The sequence below is a fragment of the Elephas maximus genome, chromosome X, assembly GCF_024166365.1.
Source record: "Elephas maximus indicus isolate mEleMax1 chromosome X, mEleMax1 primary haplotype, whole genome shotgun sequence".
NCBI lineage: Eukaryota > Metazoa > Chordata > Mammalia > Proboscidea > Elephantidae > Elephas > Elephas maximus.
In genome coordinates this window covers 146,121,073-146,142,358 of record NC_064846.1, presented here as the reverse complement: position 1 = coordinate 146,142,358, position 21,286 = coordinate 146,121,073, and positions in this window count along the sequence as shown.

The window sequence follows — 21,286 nt, the reverse complement described above, 5'->3', positions numbered from 1 at the left end:
CATTGATTTGTTTATTCTTGCCTGTCTGCAGTTCCCCACTGCTTTCCTCTGCTCCCCAATTCAAAATCCCTCAAAGCTGAGCACCATTTCCTTGTTGTATTTCTTATTGCATTTGTGAGGGAGGATCCAAATGATGGTTTGTTTATGCTGCCATCTTCCCAGAATTCCTAAAGGAATCTTTGATCTCTGAAATTGAATGAGGGGAAAAAACCTTACAGTTTATGAAACTTACAAACAAAAAACCTGTCACCATCAAGTCAATTCTGACTCACAGCGATGCTATAGTCTATCAGAATATGTATTAAGACTCTTCGTGAGAGAAGTTGTCCGCATCTCTACATGATTTATTTCCTTTGAAGTGATATGACGGGGAATGCCACAGTGATGCACAGGGTTAAGATTACCTAATAAGGAGCTACCTAGTAAGGGGGCTCACTCTACCTAATAAGGAGATAACTTGACTAAACTGAGTATTGATTCAGTGGGAAAGCCTTTGGTTGTAAGCAACAGAAACTATCTCTAGCCAAAGAAAAAAGTAAATTTATTGGATGGACCTTAAGCTATACCTTTGACTCCCAGGACAGGAAGGTAGCTGTATTTCAGGGATATATTGTAGCCAAGAACTGGACCACCATGAGGCTCCTGTCACTCTTTCATCTCTCTGTAATCTAAGATCATTCTTCTCTCTTATTGCAGATCCGTTTGTAATTCGTAGGGTAAAAACTATGGCTACCAGACCCGTCCAGATTTTACAAGCTACACTTAATGGTCAGTGGGAGATTCTGCAGCACTCTCTTCTCCCTGCTGCAGCGACTGTAGAACCAAGTGTCATGATAGAGCCTCCTTCACACTGGGCCCCTGAGGTGACTATTTTGAGCAGAGGCCAGAAGAAAACATTTGATATGTTTAGTCACTGAGTTTTGGGAGTTGTTTGTCACAGTAGCATAACCTAACCTATCTTAGATAATAGAATTACCTGATGTTCATGGCCTTTGTAGATCTTATCCTTCTATAAGCAGAAATTTTTGGAAAAGAGAATTTACACTGAAAAAATAGTTGTCCTCTGTATCAAAGCTGGTAACCCTGGTGGGGTAGTGTTTAAGTGTTATAGCTGCTAACCAAGAGGTCAGCAGTTCAAATCTGCCAGGCACTCCTTGGAAACTCTATGGGGCACTTCTACTCTGTCTTATAGGGTCACTATGAGTTGGAATCGACTCAATGGCAGTGGGTTTTGGGGTTTTATGTCAAAGCTTGCTTTATTGAGGATACTAGGAGCTAGCTAGAAACAGCTAAAAATGATGTCTTCTAGGAAATTAATTTGCTTGTTGGTTAAAGATTATTACTTTTAGAGCATATTCTTGCCTACTAATATAAAACATAGTGTTCGAAAGCTGCACGCAAAAAAAAAATCACTGTCAAAAGCTTGAATCATTTCACGCAATCAAGTTATGAGTAACTAATGCAGGTGTAACTTAATACTAGTTTCTGCTGCTTACAACCAAAAACTTCCCTACTGAATCAACACTCTAATTAATCCATGTGTCTCCTTACCAGGTAGAGTGAGGCCCTTAGTAAGTAAGCTCAACCCTGTGCATTATTGAGGCATTCACTTAATGCAGATTATAAAGAGGAAATTGTAGATATATATCTTTTTAGTGGTTCCAGTTTTCCTAATATTTTTTCTATGGAGAAAACTGAATGGATGGAAGGTCAGGCATTTGACTGATAATTTCAGAGCAATACTCCAGTGTAGCTCTTGTCTAGCAATTTGCTTCTCTTTATCTCTCTTTCTTTGAGATACAATAGAAGCCAAAAATAAAGGGCAGAGAGAATGTGATTATAAGCAAGAATCATTAGAATATCAAATCTGGGCTCATAAATATTTAGTCATGCACCATGACCATAGACAGAAACAGGAAAATAGAATGATATATCTTTATCCTAAATTTACCAAGAAGTGTTCTTTGTTCTTTTCCTTTGGCAAACTATTCTTGAATTAAATATTGTGTGCTGAAAGAGATAAATAAATCTCATTAGTATTAAAAATCATAACATGCTATGGAGCTTATTTAATAATGTGCTGAACAGGTGTTTTGCATAAAATAGTATTTGACTACTCACAATATTTATTATGTGAAAAGTATTTATTGGCATCTGCTGCCTTTGAGCTTGGTTGAAAATGAATGAATCTGATTCCACTCAATAAATTTGTCCTTTTTAAAACAGGCAATTTTGTTTTGAGGGGCATTATTATAATTTTTATTTGTGTACATTATTATAGTAACAGTAAATTCACCTTTGGCCTCTTTGTTGATACACTGATTACTGAGTTTACTTATGACAAGTTGTTTCATATTAACGAGGCTTTATTGCTTCCAGACTGTGGTTTTTCTATTTTTATGTTGCTTTTGTGTTTAAAAACGACAGCATTACTTTACCACCTACATAAAAGCAAATAAATATTACTTTAGTAATTAGCTTATAACTGTCTTCTTGTTCAAATCAATATATTTTTTTCCTCAGTTCATTGCCCAGTATATTCCAAAAGTACCAATTACATGTATTCACATGTTTGGGTATATTAAATTAAAAAAAAATTTACAACTTTATTCTTGTAAGCATGAATACCTTTGCTATTAAACGGAAAAGCACTCCTTTCCCTCCAAATAATGGTTTAGAAAAAATTACTCTGGTGAGGACAGCTAATGGCTGGCACACTATCTTCCATGGCCAGAACTCCAGGGCACCACATAAAGTAGGAATGCGTTAATTGTGGCATTCACTACAACTGAGAGATCAAGCCACCTGAGAGGAAAAACAAAACAAAAAAGCCCTTTGCCATCGAGTCGATTCCAATCCTATAGGACAGAGTAGAACTGCCCCACAGGGTTTCCAAGGAGTGGCTGGTAGATTCAAGCTGCCAACCTTTTTGTTTAGCAGGCGTAGCTCTTAACCACTGTGCAACCAGGGCTCCAAGGGGGAAAAAAGTAGGGCAGAAATTCATCAGCTCATACAACCAACCAGTAATAGAGTTAGATTCTTGGACACAAAGGCAATAGTGATGTTCCTCACCACCACCCCACCAACACACAATACATCATCTTTGCTTAGCTCTATCTGCTGGCCCTGTTTTTTCCCATGACAGAATTTTCCACAGAGAGGGTACAGCACCATAAAGGCTCTAGGCATCCATCTCTACAGTGTTATGGCCAAAGAGGAAGGGAAACTCTCCGGCTGCAAACCGGAAAAGTCTGGGGAAGAACTTTGGCGCAATTGGGGCTAGGTGTCCACCCCTCAGACTACTTACTGTGGACAAGGGTTGGCAGTTCCAGAACCACATGGATGAGTTGATGGAGGAGCAGTTCCCTATAGAAGGAAATCATTGTTTTGGAGAGATAGATAATAAATGTCCTCCAAACACAGCCTGTAAGCCAGTTGTGAGCCAAGATATCGAAACGGAGAGCATAATACAATGCAAAAAGTGTTATCAAAGATAAAGAATACCCACTATATTATGATAAAAGTTTCAGGTTTCCAAGTCATAACAATTATAAAGTTTTATGCACTTAATAAAATGGACTCCAAATATATACAGCAAAAACTGACAGAAATACAAGGATAAATAGTCAAATCCACAATCATAGTGGAAGATTTTAACATATTCTTCTGGTTTTATACATCAAGAAGGTAAAAATCAGTAAGACTCTAGACAATTTGAACTACAAAATTAATTACATTTTATCTAATAGAAATACTGCACCCAATAATGGTAAAAATATGTATTCTTTTCAAACACACGATTTACAAAAACTGGTCCATAAAACAAATGTCTACATGTTCCAAAGGATCAGTATCACACAGATCATGCTCATGGATCAAAATGTAGCTCGGCAGAGGCCTTCAATTCTGCTGTGGCTAAGGAAGTTTCTATTAAAGTGACCCTGTGGCAGAGAACCAAAAATCCTGAACAAAATACAAAAAACAACTACCTAAAGGTTCTAAAGAGTGAACCAAAGAGTCATTTAGAACCTGGAAAAAGGGATTGGCATAGAGTGACTTTACCATTTTTATGGTTTTTAGTTTCAAATGACTTTATTTTCAAAAATGCACAAAAACTTTAGGCAATGCTCCTCACTTGTTCTCAGACTGCTGAATGAGGGAAATTGATTAATGTGAAGCAGAGATTTGGTAACTACTCAGCAGATGTCTCTTTATTACAAATGTATGTGGCCAACCTTGTTCTAACCGTTGGCCAAAAAATAAAAATCCTTCCCTTTCTCCTAAAATCAAGCCTAGTTTATGATGCCACCACTTCAGTTGTTGCCTCCCTGAACCCATTCCACCATAATACTGAAGCTGCTTGTTGGGTTACCTTGGAAAATTCATTCAAAAAAAGATACACATTTACATACCAGTTGACAGTGAGTCGATTCTGACTCATAGCGACCCCATGTGTGTCGGAGTAGAACTGTGCTCCATAGGGTTTTCAGCAGCTGATTTTTCAGAAGTAAATCACCAGGCTTTTCTTCCGAGGCACCTCTAGGTGGACTTGAACTGCCAGCCTTTCAGTTAGCAGCCAAGCACATTAACCGTTTGCACCACCCAGGGACTCCAGACATTTACGTAGACACAGAAAGACCATCCAAGTCTTCACTGTAAGAGAGTTAGAATCCATTTAGTAGTCCTACCTCTTTCCTTCCTTCCTACTTCCCATTCTCCCTCCCTTCCTTTTTCCCTCATCTCTCCCTTCCTTCCTTCCCTCCCTCCTTCCAACAAGTTAGTAAGAAATTTAATGCCTCTGTAATCATCCTTGTAAGGTTAGTAGCAGGTCACTACATCAATGATAGGTTTGTAATTAGGGTAAAGTTCTTTCCATTTGCCCATATTGCTTTTTTAACCATGTGTAAAGTCTCAGTAATGAAGTTGAAAGCTTATAAATTGAGGCAATTTAAACTGCCTTCACGTGGCCCGTGTATACTTGTAAGAATTTTGAATAAGGAAGAGAACAGAACACCCCAATGACACACCAATACATTTGCTAAAAGTTCTACTAGAAAAACAAGTAGAAATTGACCAGGACAGCCCAGACCTGAAAAGGGGGCACACGAAAAACCAAAAGCTGCTGAAAGAATAGAATGTTCACTGTGCAGAAAACAGCCAGGTGTCGCAGACTTGATTCTGACTCCTGGCAACTCCACGTGTGTCAGAGTAGAACTAGGCTCCATGGGGTTTTCAATGGCTGATTTTTTGGAAGTAGATCACCAGGCCTTTCTTCAGAGCTGCCCCGGGTGGACTTGAATCTCCGACCTTTCGGTTAGTACCCAAAAGCATTTGTGGCATCCAGGGAAAGCTCTTTAAAAAAGGTAAAACATCCCTTGAGCATCTGGTTTCACTCTTGCATGGAGGAGGTACCCTTGGCAAAGGACCTTATAATAAGTCAAGGAAATGATTTTGATTATGTGAAGAAAAAAAGAAGAAAGAAAATCGGGCATATTCATTTATAACTTGTCAGTAATCATGGGTTTTATGGCTGTGTTTCCGTCTTTGCTGCCAAACAAGCAAATGAGTATGTTTTTAATAAGTTTTAAAAGTGGGGAATAGTTCAATCCATTTGCTCCTTTCAGAGGTTTTGACTTTGCTTTTAAGTTGTTGTTGTTGTTAGGTGCTGTTGAGTCAGTTCCAACTCATAGCAACCCCATGTGATAGGGCAGAATTGTCTCAAGGCTGGAGTCTTTACGGGGCCGGTTCACCAGGTCTTTCTCCCGCAGAGCTGCTGGATGGATTCAAACTGCTGACATTTAGGTTAGCAGGCTAGCAGCCAAGCACTTAATCATTGGGCCACCAGGACTTCTCAGTAAGCTATTAACAAGATTGAAATCCATAGGAGAAAAAAGGTGAAAAGAAACCTGCTAAGATATGAAAAGTGGTTATCTCTCACCGTGGGATTTTAGTTCATTTTATTTTCCTTTTTGCACCTTCCTATATTTTCCTACCATGAACATATTTCAAAATCAGGAGGAAGAAAAGGACATTAAAATGAAAACATCTAGAGTAAAGGCCATATTAAAGCCAGCCCATTTCTCAGGGCAATCATTTATTTCATTTTTATAAACAGCAGACATTTACTGGCGTCTTTTGTATCTTGCAGAGTTCCTAGGAAGGGAAGATAACAAGGATTTTAAGGGTAAGGCACAATGCTGAGCCCTGCAAGAGATATAAAGAATTAACATGTAAGTACATATAAATAATTTAAAATATACTTATCCATCTTTATAAGAACCTTATGATATAAGTTGTATCTGTGTTTGACAGATAAAGAAAAGCAAGCTCAGTGAGGTAAGTGACTTGCCCAATGTCACATGACCAGTAAGTGGCTGGGCTAGATTGTTGCAATAAAGACCCCCAAAGAAATACATCTCCTTCTATCCATACCTTTTTATTCATGCTGACTCTGGGCTTGGACATGTGACTTGCTGTGTCCAATGGGACAGTAACAAAGAGGACACAAGCACAGGCTTAAAAAGTGCCTGGCATTGAGGTTTTTCCTCTCTTGCTGCTCTTTGGAACCCCAAGTCTACCATGTGAAGAAGCCTGAGCTAGCCTCTTGGAGGATGCAATACCATGTGGAGAAGCTTATTGGAGAGATGAGCCATCCTAGCTGAAGCCCACTAGATGAACCAGCCTGACAACTGCCAGCAGGTGAGTGAGGACACCTGAGACCATCCAGTGTTGGCAGCACCTCCAGCTGACTGCAGAGACCACGTGAGTCAGCCCAGCCCACGCCTGCTCAGCTGGGCACAGAATGGTGAGAAACAATAAACAGTGAGTGTTTTAAGTCACTCAGCTTTGGGGTGGTTTGTTATGCAGCGGAAGCTAACTGATACAGTGACCAAACCTGTGAACCTGTCATATGCCAATGGCCACCAATTCCTGCCAGCTTTCAAACAAATGAAAGAGATATACATGACCCCAATAAGAAAACACAAAGAGGCCAAGTCATAAGTCATAAAAAAAAAATTCAACTAAATATACTTAGCAAGAGAGAGAGGGGAGAGAAAAAAATAGTGCGGGTGCTACATAGATCTCAACGTGGTCTCTCTGATAGGAAAGAATGCTTTTTGATCATAGTCCATGGGAAGAGATTGATCTCTGGTTGGCACTCAGAAGAGACTTGGTGAGGAGCTGGCACTGGAGCTGGGTTTTAAGAGTGGGTAGAGTTATGACAGAGCAAATGGGGTGAGGTGTGTGTCCAGCACAGTGGAGTGACATACATTGGTTGGGTTTTAAAGTCAGCCCATGAGGCTCAACCATGTAGAGTCAACATTACTCTTGAAAACATCTTCGGTCCAGGCCAACGGAACAGTAAGTGCAAAGGCCCTGCAATGAGGTAGGTAGAAATGGAGTTGGAGAGGGAGGCCAGGCCTTGCAGGCCATGACTGAATAGTCTTGACCAACAAACTCATTCAAGTATGGATGTTTAGCCGCTGGAGGAACCGCGACCACAGAGAGTTTCAGAAGAGGCCAGAAATGAGGTTGGGGTCAAATTGACTTGCCTCATACCACTCACTGGCATATTCTTATTAAACAAATTGAATTTTATTTCTAAGTTCATTTATTTATTTTGCTGTCAAGTCCATTTCAACTCATGGCAACCCAATGTGTGTCAGAGTAGAACTGTGCTCCATAAGGTTTTCATGACTGTGACCTTTCAGAACCAGATTGCCAGGCCTTTCTTCCAAGGCACCTCTGAGTGGATTTCAACCTCCAACCTTTCAGTTAGCAGCCAAGTGCATTAACTCTTTGCACCACCCGGGGACCCCTAGTTCTAAGTAAAACCATGTGTATCAATTTGAATTCTAGAAATTTTATCTAAAAATTTAATCTAACCCATCCAGGTCAAATCTTCATCTCCTTAAACAGTGAGTTAATCCTCTCTGAACCAAGAATAACTCAGCTGTTAGTTAACGCATTAAACAAATTTTTTTTTGAGGTTAACAGTGGCCCAAGTAATCAAGAGCTTTTATTGCTGATGTCGATTTACTGCCTGCTGAATTTGCAGGAAGCAAAAAACCAGAGTCAAATGCAGGTAAAACATTTGGAAGGACCTGATGAAATAAATAACTGTCGTCTATATTTTATTTAAAAGCGTTCTTCTTTTCCCCTTAGATCTAGGGTTAGCAAACTTTTTCTGTAAAGGGTCAGATAGTACGTATTTTAGGCTTTGTGGACCATACGGTTTCTGTCACAACTACTCAGCTCTGCACTTGTAGTAGGAAAGCAGCCATAGACTATACATAAACAAACAGGCTTGGCTGTGTTCCAATAAAACTTTATTTACAACAACATGGGTGGATGCGCTGGATTTAGCCCATGGACTTTAGTTTGCTGATCTTTGTCTTAGGTAGTAAAGTAATGTTTTCTGATATGCATGTACACTCTAAACCTTTTTTTTTTTTTTTGGAATGGGTACTTTATTCATTTTATTGTTTTTTAAAATTATTTTACAAGCATATTGTTTTTGAATCTGGAACATAGAGGTCATCCAGATTTTGGGAGAAGAAACCATTTCTTATTCATCTTCCTGTCTCCAGCACCTCGCTCAGTGCATTGTATATATTAGGTGCTCAGTTAATGCCTGTTTATAAATTGGTGAATTAATTGCATCTAGCTTTTTTTTTTTTAGCCAACTCCCAGAAACTTTGGTGGTGTAGTGATTAAGTGCTATGGTTGCTAACTAAAGGGTCAGCAGTTCGAATCCACCTGGAAACTCTATGGGGCAGTTCCCCTATAGGGCCGGTATGAGTAGGACTTGACTCACAAGGGGTTTGTTTGTTTTTAGCCAACTTTCTCATCTCAGAGGTGAAGCAACAGTACCTTTGGAGAAACGCTGTGGCTAGTGGAGGATGCTGAGAACTGCACAGCGAGACAGTATAGGTTCTAGCTCTGATTCTGGCCGAAACTCAGTGGCTACAAGTCACTTCCCTTCTTTGAGCCCTTCTTCATTTGTAAAACCAGAGAGTTGGATAAGAAGATTGTGGCAGTCTCTGTTGATTGTCTACCTAACCATCATTCCCATCCTCCTTCCTCCTGCTTTTTCCCTATTTAAAAAAAAAGACCCCATTGAGCCGCTTCTGACCCATAGCAACCATAGGACAGAGTAGAACTGTCCCATAGGGTCTCCAAGGAGCAATTGGTGGATTCGAACTGTGGACCTTTTGATCAGCAGCCAAGCTCTTAACCACCGTGCCACACCAGGAATCCTTTTTCCCTGTAGAGGTTGAAATGCCAAACACTAACTTATCCAGCCTCCTTTGCAGTCAGAGTTGGCCATCTGACCCAGTTCTGGCCAATGAGACAGAAGGGGAATGCTAGGAGGTGTCTGGGAAAGATGTCCTCTCCCCCATGAAAGGAGCAAAGCATGTAAGAAGTTCACCTTTTTCTTTTCCACTTTGGAACATCTTTTGAGGACATAATGCCTGCAGCTGTGGCAGCCACATTACGACAATAAGGCCATAAACCTTTAGGAAGTCTTAGAGACTTCTAGTTTGGTGTTCTATTATTTTAAAGCCAAATTCATTTTAACCAATACGATGATCTTTAGAGCATCTTTTAGATTTGTGACTAAAGTCATATATACAGTTAATAGAAGAATTGAGTCTTAAACTAAAAAAAAAAAAATCCTGTTGCCATTGAGTCGATTCCAACTTACAGTGACCCTATAGGACAGAGTAGAACTGCCGCATAGAGTTTCCAAGGAGCGCCTGGTGCATTCCAACTGCTGACCTTTTGGTTAGTAGCCATAGCACTTAACCACTATGCCACCAGGGTTTCCATCTTAAGCTCAGTTGTCTTAATTCATATGTTTTTACTAGTACAGGGCCCTGGTGGTGCAGCGGTTAAGCTTTTGGCTGCAAACCAAAAGGTCAGCAGTTCAAATCCACCAGCTGCTCTTTGGGGACTCTACGGGGCAGTTCTACTCTGTCCTATAGGGTCATTATGAGTCAGACTCGACGGCAACAGGTTTGGTTTTGGTTATTTTTACTAGTCTATAAACCTGTTTCTTTATTCTGTGTTCCATTTTATATGTCACTTATTCAGTCATTAATTTAACTAAAATTTATTGAGACTAATCTAGTTATTCTCTTGAGCAAACATTGATACCCATGATCAATGAATGGTAGGTATTTTGCTTGAATGACCTCAAAAATAACACACAGAATTGCATTATTAGTGGGCAGGATTGAAGATGCCAGTCTTTCTTGTCTCCATTGCGTTACGATCTGGGCCTCACTTCTAGAAGCAGACGTGGCCATAATTATACTCTGTATTATAGCATTCCTGCCACTAGAGTTCGTTCCTCAAACTTGGACATTTTAGATTCCAACAGGTCAGGTGTAGGAAACCCTGCATGGGCCAAAACAGCTCACCGGAGAAGCACTGGATTTGGGAATACAGCTTTTCTGGGGAATGAAAAATATTGTACTTTGCCCCCCTGCTGCCCCCCAAAATAATAACACACAGTCAACTGAGATATGCCTCAATAAAAGCTGAAGGTTTTTGTTTTATTTTGTTTCCTCAGAGATGTGAGCCAACAGAGAAATCATAGGTGATTTTAAAAACTTAAAGTTGGAAAACACTGAGCAGCAACGTCATCTGATATTTGATGAAAACCAAAGGGTTCAGTTCTAATTAGGCCAAACAGAATATTTCTAGTTCAGCTGAAAAAAAGTAAGTTGCTGTGACAATCTCAAAAACAAATAAATACTCTCTCAGATCACAGCAGAAATATTTAGAAGCTATGTGCTATTTTTTTATGTGCTAATCAAAACTTATTCAATTGCACCCAATTCAGAATCACTGTTTTTCCTCAGGTATTTTATTTCTTACTCTCTTTTATTTACCCTCGGAAGGCAAAACTACCCTGCATAACAGTGAAGCACTTGACCAAATTTTTAGGGAAGATTCGTTTTACGTAAGGAGCCCTGGTGGTGCAATGGTTAAGCACTTCGCTGCTAACCAAATGGTCGACTGTTTGAACCCACCAGGGGCTCCACAGGAGTAAAGACCTGGTGATCTGCTTCCATAAAGATTACAGCCTTGAAAACCCTATGGGGCAGTTCCACTCTGTCATACAGGGTGGCTCTGAGTCAGAATCGACTCAACAGCAATGGTCAGGTCAGTAAGATCATTTTATGTAGCCAATGGACCAGAGAGGTTTTTAGAAAACTAGGGGTAAATCTGAGTTGGAGGAAAATTAATCAAAATCTCATAATCCGGGTCATTAATGGGACAGATGGTAATGTCAGGAAATCAAAATATAAAAATAGAATTAAGAATTAAGCTGTTGCTCACTAATGAATTAATGACAATATGGCATCTTGGAACAATTTTTCAATTTTTAATTATAAGGAGTTGATGAAACAGAGACCAAAAAGGAAGGTAACAAGTTCATAATGTTTTAAGGGGGAGTGACAAGTTAAATAAAGGTTGTTCTTTCTAAAAAATAAATTATTTAGAAAAAAAATCATCTTTTAAGACAGAATGATTTTTTTTTAAATTTTTATTGTGTAACCCAAATAAGAAATGAGATGGCCGATATTACAACAGACCCAACTGAAATTGAAAGAATCATATCAGATTACTATGAAAAATTGTACTCAAACAAATTTGAAAACCTAGAAGAAATGGATGAATTCCTAGAAACACACTACCTACCTAAACTAACACAAACAGAGGTAGAACAACTAAATAGACCCATAACAAAAGAAGAGATTGAAAAGGTAATCAAAAAACTCCCAGCAAAAAAAAAAGCGCTATTCCTCATGGCTTCACTGCAGAGTTCTAACAAACTTTCAGAGAAGAGTTAAAACCACTATTACTGAAGGTATTTCAGAGCATAGAAAAGGATGGAATACTGCCAAACTAATTCTATGATGCAACCATATCCCTGATATCAAAACCAGGTGAACACACCACAAGAAAAGAAAATTATAGACCTATATCCCTCATGAATGTAGATGCAAAAATCCTCAACAAAATTCTAGACAATAGAATTCAACAACATATCAAAAGACAATTCACCATGACCAAGTGGGATTCATACCAGGTATGCAGGGATGGTTCAACACTAGAAAAACAATTAATGTAATCTACCACATAAATAGAATTTTTTTCTTTTTTTTACCACATAAATAAGACAAAAGACAAGAATCACATGATTTTATCAGTTGATGCAGAAAAGGCATTTGACAAAGTCTAACACCGATTTATGATAAAAACTCTCACCAAAATAGGAATTGAAGGAAAATTCCTCAACATAATAAAGGGCATCCATACAAAGCCAACAGCCAACATCACCCTAAATGGAGAGAGCCTGAAAGCATTTCCCTTGAGAACGGGAACCAGACAAGGATGCCCTTTATCACCACTCTTATTCAACATTGTGCTAGAGGTCCTAGCCAGAGCAATTAGGCTAGACAAAGAAATAAAGGGCATCCGGATTGGCAAGGAGGAAGTAAAATTATCTTTATTTGCAGATGACACTATTTTATACACAGAAAACCCTAAGGAATCCTCCAGAAAACTACTGAAACTAATAGAAGAGTTTGGCAGAGTCTCAGGTTATAAGATAAACATACAAAAAATCACTTGGATTCCTCTACATCAACAAAAAGAACATCGAAGAGGGAATCACCAAATCAATACCATTCACAGTAGCCCCCAAGAAGATAAAATACTTAGGAATAAATCTTACCAAAGATGTAAAAGACTTATACAAAAAAAACTGCAAAGTACTAGCGCAAGAAATTAAAAGGGACCTACATAAGTGGAAAAACATACCTTGCTCATGCATAGGAAGACTTAACATTATAAAAATGTCTATTCTACCAAAAGCGATCTATACATTTAATGCAATTCCGATCCAAATCCCAACAACATTCTTTAATGAGATGGAGAAACAAATCACCAATTTCATATGGAAGGGAAAGAGGCCCCGGATAAATAAGGCATTACTGAAAAAGAAGAACAAAGGGGGAGGCCTTACTTTACCTGATTTTGGAACCTATTATACCACCACAGTAGTCAAAACAGCCTGGTACTTGTACAACAACAGATACATGGACCAATGGAACAGAATTGAGAATCCAGACATAAATCTATCCACATATGAGCAGCTGATATTTGACAAAGGTCCCAAAACAGTTAAATGAGGAAAAGACAGCCTTTTTAAACAAATGGTGCTGGCATAACTGGATATCCATCTGAAAAAAATGAAACAAGACCCATGCCTCATTCTGTGCACAAATACTAACTCAAAATGGATTAAAGACCTAAATACAAAATCTAAAACGATAAAGATCATGGAAGAAAAAATAGGAACAACCTTAGGAGCCCTAATACATGGCATAAACAGCATATAAAACATTATTAAGAATGTAGAAGAAAAACTAGATAACTGGGAGCTCCTAAAAATCAAACACCTATGCTCATCCAAAGACTTCATCAAAAGAGTAAAAAGACTGGGAACAAGTTTTTAGGTATGACATTCCTGATTAGTGCCTGATCTCTAAAATCTACATGATACTGCAAAAACTCAGCTACAAAAAGACAAATAACCCTATTAAAAAATAGGCAAAAGATATGAATAGACACTTCACTAAAGAAGACAACAGATACATGAGGAAATGTTCACGATCATTAGCCATTAGAGAAATGCAGATCAAAACTACAATGAGATTTCATCTCACTCCAGCAAGCCTGGCATTAATCGAAAAACACAAAACAATAAATGTTGGAGAGGCTGTGGAGAGATTGGAACACTTCTACACTGCTGGTGGGAATGTCAAATGGTACAACCACTTTGGAAATCGATTTGGCGCTTCCTTAAAAAGCTAGAAATAGAACTACCATACGACCCAGCAATCCCACTCCTTGGAATATATCCTAGAGAAATAAGAGCCTTTACACGAACAGATATATGCACACCCATGTTTATTGCAGCACTGTTTACAATAGCAAAAACATGGAAGCCACCAAGGTGCCCATCAACGGATGAATGGATAAATAAATTATGGTATATTCACACAATGGAATACTACACATCGATAAAGAACAGTGACGAATCTCTGAAACATTTCATAACATGGAGGAACCTGGAAGGCATTATGCTGAGTGAAATCAGTCAGTTGCAAAAGGACAAATATTGTATAAGACCACTATTATAAGAACTTGAGAAATAATTTAAATTGAGAAGAAAACATTCTTTTGTGGTTATGAGAGGGGGGAGGGAGGGAGGGTAGGAGAGGGACATTCACTAATTAGATAGTAGATAGGAACTACTTTAGGTGAAGGGAAAGACAGCACACAATACAGGGCAGGTCAGCACAACTGGACTAAACCAAAAGCAAAGAAGTTTCCTGAATAAACTGAATGTTTCAAAGGCTAGCGTAGCAGGGGCAGGTGTTTGGGGACCATGGTTTCAGAGGACATCTAAGTCAATTGGCATAATAAAATCTATTAAGAAAACATTCTGCGTCCCACTTTGAAGAGTGGCGTCTGGGGTCTTAAAAGCTAGCAAGCAGCCATCTAAGATGCATCAATTGGTCTCAACCCACCTGGATCAAAAGAGAATGAAGAACACCAAGGACACAAGGCGATTATGAGCCCAAGAGACAGAAAGGGCCACATGAACCAGAGACTACATCATCCTGAGACCAGAAGAACTAGATGGTGCCCGGCTACAACTGATGACTGCCCTGACAGGGAACACAACAGAGAACCCCTGAGGGAGCAGGAGAGCAGTGGGATGCAGACCCCAAATTCTCATAAAAAGACCAGACTTAATGGTCTGACTGAAACTAGAAGGACCCTGGTGGTCATGGCCCCAAGACCTTCTGTTGGCCCAGGACAGGAACCATTCCTGAAGCCAACTCTTCAGACATGGATTGGACTTGGACAATGGGTTGGAGAGGCATGCTGGTGAGGAGTGAGCTTCTTGGACCAGGTGCACACTTGAGACTATGTTGGCATCTCCTGCCTGGAGGGGAGATGAGAGGGTGGAGGGGGTTAGAAGCTGGCGAAATAGATGCGAAAAGAGAGAGTGGAGGGAGAGAGCAGGCTGTCTCATTAGGGGGAGAGTAATTGGGAGTGTGCAGCAAGGCGTATATGGGTTTTTGTGTGAGAGACTGACTTGATTTGTAAACTTTCACTTAAAGCACAATAAAAATTATTCAAAAAATTTTATTGTGCTTTAAGTGAAAGATTACAAATCAAGTCAGTCTCTCATACAAAAATTTATATACATCTTGCTATATACTCCTAGTTGCTCTCCTCCTAATGAGACAACACACTCCTTCCCTCCACCCTCTATTTTCGTGTCCATTCGGCCAGCTTCTGACACCTCTGCCCTCTCATCTCCCTCCAGACAGGAGATGCCAACATAGTCTCATGTGTCTACTTGATCCAAGAAGCTCACTCTTCACCAGTATCATTTTCTTTCCCATAGAATAATGACTCAATTTTATGATTATAACAACTTGTTGAATACATTTTTTAATCAATTAATTTTTGTGTATTACATTTATTATACATCAAAATATTATTTTAGACATTCATCTCCCATATCATTTGTATTGTTATAGAATGTCTCACTTTCAACCCATGTAACTAACCCAAAGTTATATGAGGGACTAAGATTTTCATGGATTCTCTGCTGTTGAGTCTGACACCTGTCCCTAGATTTATATAGGAGGTTTCTATTTCAAAATACAGAAAATAACTTCTTTTCTTTAAAAATATTTTCTCACTGCATTGTTTACCAAAATATAAGGGTAACTTTTTGATTATTAGTGTATATACTTTCACAGTACTAAATGAATACTGTTAAGTCTAGCTAAATTTTAGTCCAGATAGCTTTATGTTACACCAGTAATTTTCCATATTTCTGCAAATTTGTTTTTATTCTATTGTGCTTTTGTGGTACATTGCAAAAATGCTCACAGAGCTTTGCAGCTCTTCCCACCAAGAGGTGAAGTCTATTTCCTCACCCCTTGAATCTGGCCTGGCTACATGAGATATTAGTTAAGAGACCAAATGGGGCAGAGGTAAACTGTCCTAGCTGAGGCCCCCCAAGACCAACCAGCCCCCAGCCAACTTGGCAGCTGACCACAGACACATAAGTGAACCCAGCCATGATCAGCAGAACTTCCCTGTTGAATCCAGCCCAACTTTCTGACCCGCATACTTTGGACATATTATCAGTCCCTGAAGAAGGACATCACGCTTGGTAAAGTAAAGGGTCAGCGAAAAAGAGGAAGACCCTCAGCGATATAGATTGACACAGTGACTGTAACAATGGGCTCGAAGATAGCAACAATTGTGAGGGTGGTGCAGGACCGGGCAGTGTTTTGTTCTGTTGTGCACAGGGTCACTATGAGTCAGAACCGACTGGACGGCACCTAACAAGAACCGTGTATTTTTCTTCTTTCTTTCTTCTTTCCCTTTCCTCATGCTTACTCTTTTGTAATTCAGTGAGCCTTAAAATCATATAAATGACCCTGAAAAGACCATTTAAACGTTCTTAGGAGTAGCAAAATAGATGTGTATTGGGGTTTGAGGGGAGTCAATAATAACCTCCTTCCCTACACTCTCCCACTCAAGTTTTAGAACCAATTAAGGAGACAGACCCAGGATTAGGCCGAAAGAGAATAAACCATCACTGTTATCACTGGCTCAGAAGACCTTGGTGGCACAAATTGGTTAAGTGTTCAGCTGCTAACTGAATCCACCAGCTGCTCCTCGGTAGAAAGATGTGACAGTCTGCTTCCATAAGGATTACAGCCTTGGAAACCCTGTGGGGTCGTTATGAGTCGAAATCCTCTTGATGGCAAGGGGTGGCAGGCAGTTATTAATGGCTAGGCCTGGGCTGGAGGAAATGGCCTAGACTATGAACCTGATGGAGTCCCTGGGTGGTGCAAACAGTTAACACCCTCAGCTGGTAACCAAAGGGTTAGAGTTTCGAGTCCACCCAGAGGCGCCTCAGAAGAAAGGCCTGGCAATCTACATCCAAAAAAAATCAGCCTTTGAAAACCCTATGAAGTGCTGCAATTTGAAATTTGTATACCCACCAACCACTGGGTGAATCAAACAACTTCAGGCCATTGTCTGTGGAGACAAGCCCCTGTGAAACTTAGAGCACGGAGGAGCAGAGAAAAAGTGTAAACCTTTTGTAGGCAGGCAATGTCTGAGGACAGGGAGGAGAAATTGTATTAGATTGACCAAGTTTCTTCGCCTAGATTCACCAACAGAGAAGTCACCTCTCTCAGTAAAGGAACAGAGAAAGGTCAGGAATACTGCTTTAATGGATGGTTTCTCCAAAGTAAAGTTACGAACTGACAATGATATCGGTAAGTGAAAAAGAGGAAGACCCTCAATGAGATGGATTGACACAGTGGCTGCAACAATGGGCTCAAGCATAGCAACGATTGTGAGGATGGCGCAGGACCAGGCAGTGTTTCGTTCTGTGGTACTTAGGGTCATTATGAGTCAGAACCGACTTGACAGCACCTAACAACAACAACAACAGCCTGAAAATTACTCAAAAATTGTTGTTGTTAGTTGCCATTAAGTCAGCTCTAACTCATGGCAACCTTACATATAACAGAACAAAATGTTGCCCAGTCCTGCGCCATCTTCATGATCATTGATGTGTTTGAGTCCATTGTTGCATCTTTGTGGTAATACATCTCAGAAGGTAGCTAAAATAGTAATTGTAGTAATAATGAGGAAACTCTGGTGGTGTAGTGGTTAAGTGCTACAGCTGCTAACCAAAAGGTCAGCAGTTCGAATCCGTCAGGCACTCCTTGGAAACTCTATGGGACAGTTCTACTCTGTCCTATAGGGTCGCTACAGGTCGGAATCGACTCGACGGCAACGGTTTTGCTAAACATGGTGCCGTTTTCAGCAATTGGTATTTCCTGATGCATGTCCAAAGTAAGCAAGCCGAAGTCTCGCCATTCTCACATCTAAGGAGCCTTCTGGTTGTATTTCTTCTAATACTCGTTCGTTCTTCTAGAAGTCCACAGTATATTCAATATTCTTCACCAAGGCTCAGAAATTAGTAGACTTACATAGGAAACATGTCATCTTGAGCAAAAGGCAAAAAACTTTTTTGCCTAGATAATAATAATAATAATAGTTAATGGTTTGGGGGCAATTTTTATATGCCAGACAGTGATCTAATTAAAATATTTCATTTAATCCTCATAATAACCCTATGATATAGATACTGTTGTTATCCCCTTTATACAGATGGGGATAATGAGGAACAGCCTAAGGAATTTGCCCTGCAATATACAAAATTGAAGGGAAACCCTGGTAGCACAGTGGTTAAGAGCTACGCTTGCTAACCAAAAAGTCGGCAGTTCGAATCTACCAGGCGCCCCTTGGAAACCTGAGGGGACAGTTCTACTCTGTCTTATAGGGTCACTATGAGTTGGAATCGACTCAACGGCAATGGGTTTGGTTTTTTTTAATGGGGTACAAGATTGAATGGAGCTGATATCTTTTCTGGATTGTTTCCATCCAAGAATAAGAAGTATTTTTTTAAAAAACATTTTGTAGTTGACGTGGAGTTTGGCTTCTTTTCATTTTAGACATTAGTTCTTCCATGTAAGACATTCAAATATTGTCCTTGTGTTTGATTTTATTGGAGATGTAGCTTCTAGACAAAAGCTTTATGTTTAACTGTCACCATGGCTCACCCGGTTAGGTCTTATCTGTAGCCTCCTTCTCTCTAACCCAATGTGGATTGGTAATTAGAAAGAATAAAAGCTTTAAAAGTTGAGACTAACCCAAAGATCCATTGAAGAAAAGACCTGGTGATCTGCTTCCATAGAGATTACAGCCTAGGAAACCCCATGAGGCAGTTCTACTTTGTCGTACAGGGTCGCTACGAGTCAGAATTGACTCAGCAGCACACAACACAACACTTTTGGCAGGAATATCACATGAGTGATGTTGTTTTCTTCTCAGGGTGTCCTATGAGGAGCCGCAGATGTTAGCCGATCCTGTTACTGGTGATGTTAGCTTTGATCACTTGTTAAAGGTGGTATCTGCCAGGTTTCTCCACAATCGAAGCTATTATTTTTTTCCTTTGTAAGTAATAAGTTATTTGTGCAGAGATTGTGGTATTTAAGGGTGAGGAAGACATGAGCATCTTTGAGGAGAAAGATGCCAGTGGAGAAGCAGAATTAGGGAAGATAATTGAAAGCGTGGGATCCTGGAGAAAGTGGGTGGGGACAGGCTCCAAAGCACAGGCAAAATGATTGGCTTTGGGAAGGAGGAAAAGGCTTCTTCCTCAAAAATGAAGGAGGTGGGTAAGAAGTGATGCCATTGTGTGAGGAATACTGCTAAAAGTATCATGTAAAACAGTAGTTACCCCAAGAGCAGGCATGTCATTAACTTATTCACCAAGGACTGTAGATCTTATTCATAGATGATTCATGTTATTTTATTTCAGTACCTTTAAAATCCACTGCTCCTCCCAAAACTGGTAGCAGGGTTTATGTTATGGATTGAATTGTGTCCCCCCTAAAATATGTATTGAAGTCCTAGCCGTTGTACCTGTAAATAGGACCCTCTGTGGAAATAGGGGTTTTCTTGTGTCATGTTAATGATATCATCCCAGTAGAACAAGCCCTAAACCTAATCACTTCTAAGTGCTGTCTTATAAAACAGCAGAATAGACAGAGAGACACACACAGGGGGAAGACAGATGTCAAGGAATGCCAAGGAGCTCCCAAGATTACTGACAAGGAAGGACCCTCTCCTACAGCCTGTGCCCTGATCTGGGCTTCTAGCCTCCAAAACTGTAAGATAATGAATTCCTATTCTGTAAAGCTGCCCACTTGTGGCATGTTTTTGTTACTACACTACTAGGTAACTAAGGTCACTGGGGAGCAGAGCTGTACAACTAGGGAACCAGGGAGGGAGGGACAATTTTCCCTCTATGCCTTGTGTAATATTCGGATGATAAGCCTGGTGGTTGCATTACCTACTATAAACTAGAAATTAAACACGAAAGTTTTCCTGATCATTCTGAAAAAAACAAACACACAAACCCGTTGCCGTCGAGTCGATTCCAACTCACGGTGACCCTATGGGACAGAGTAGAACTGTCCTAAAGAGTTTCCAAGGAGCAGCTGGTGGATTCAAACTGCCAACTTTTTTTTGGTTAGCAGACGTAGCTCTTAACCACTATGCCACCAGGGTTTCCATCATTGTGAAGAATACTTAATAATTTCTTTTCTCTACAAGGTCAATTTGGCCAAGGAAATAAATATTAATATAGTTCATAATTGTGAAATTTTATGTCTGTAATATTTTCAACATTTTGTTTGAGTGCAAATATTTTTCCCTTTCTTTACCTTTTACTTTTTGTCTTAAATTTTTTTTTACTGTTCAATTTTTTGAATAATTTTTATTGTGCTTTAAGTGAAAGTTTACAAATCAAGTCAATCTCTCACACAAAAACCTATATATACACCTTGCTACATACTCCCAATTGCTCTCCCCCTAGTGAGACAGCCCGCTCCCTCCTTCCACCCTCTCTTTTCCTGTCCATTTCACCAGCTTCTACCCCCTCCAACCTCTCATCTCCCCTCCAGGCAGGAGATGCCAACATAGTCTCGTGTCCACCTGATCCAAGAAGCTCACACTTCACCAGCATCCCTCTCCAACCCATTGTCCAAGTCCAATCTATGTCTGAAGAGTTGGCTTCGGGAATGTTTCCTGTCCTGGGCCAACAGAAGGTCTGTGGGCCATGACCACCGGGGTCCTTCCAGTCTGAGTCAGACCATTAAGTCTGGTCTTTTTATGAGAATTTGGGGTCTGTTTTTTTTTTTTTTTTTTTTATCCCACTGCTCTCCTGCTCCCTCAGGGGTTCTCTGTTGTTTTCCCTGTCAGGGCAGTCATCGGTTGTAGCCGGGCACCATCTAGTTCTTCTGGTCTCAGGATGATGTAGTCTCTGGTTCATGTAGCCCTTTCTGTGTCTCTTGGGCTCATAATCGCCTTGTGTCCTTGGTGTTCTTCATTCTCTTTTGATCCAGGTGGGTTGAGACCAATTGATGCATCTTAGATGGCTGCTTGCTAGCTTTTAAGACCCCAGACGCCACTCTTCAAAGTGGGACGCAGAATGTTTTCTTAATAGATTTTATTATGCCAATTGACTTAGATGTCCTCTGAAACCATGGTCCCCAAACACCTGCCCCTGCTACGCTAGCCTTCG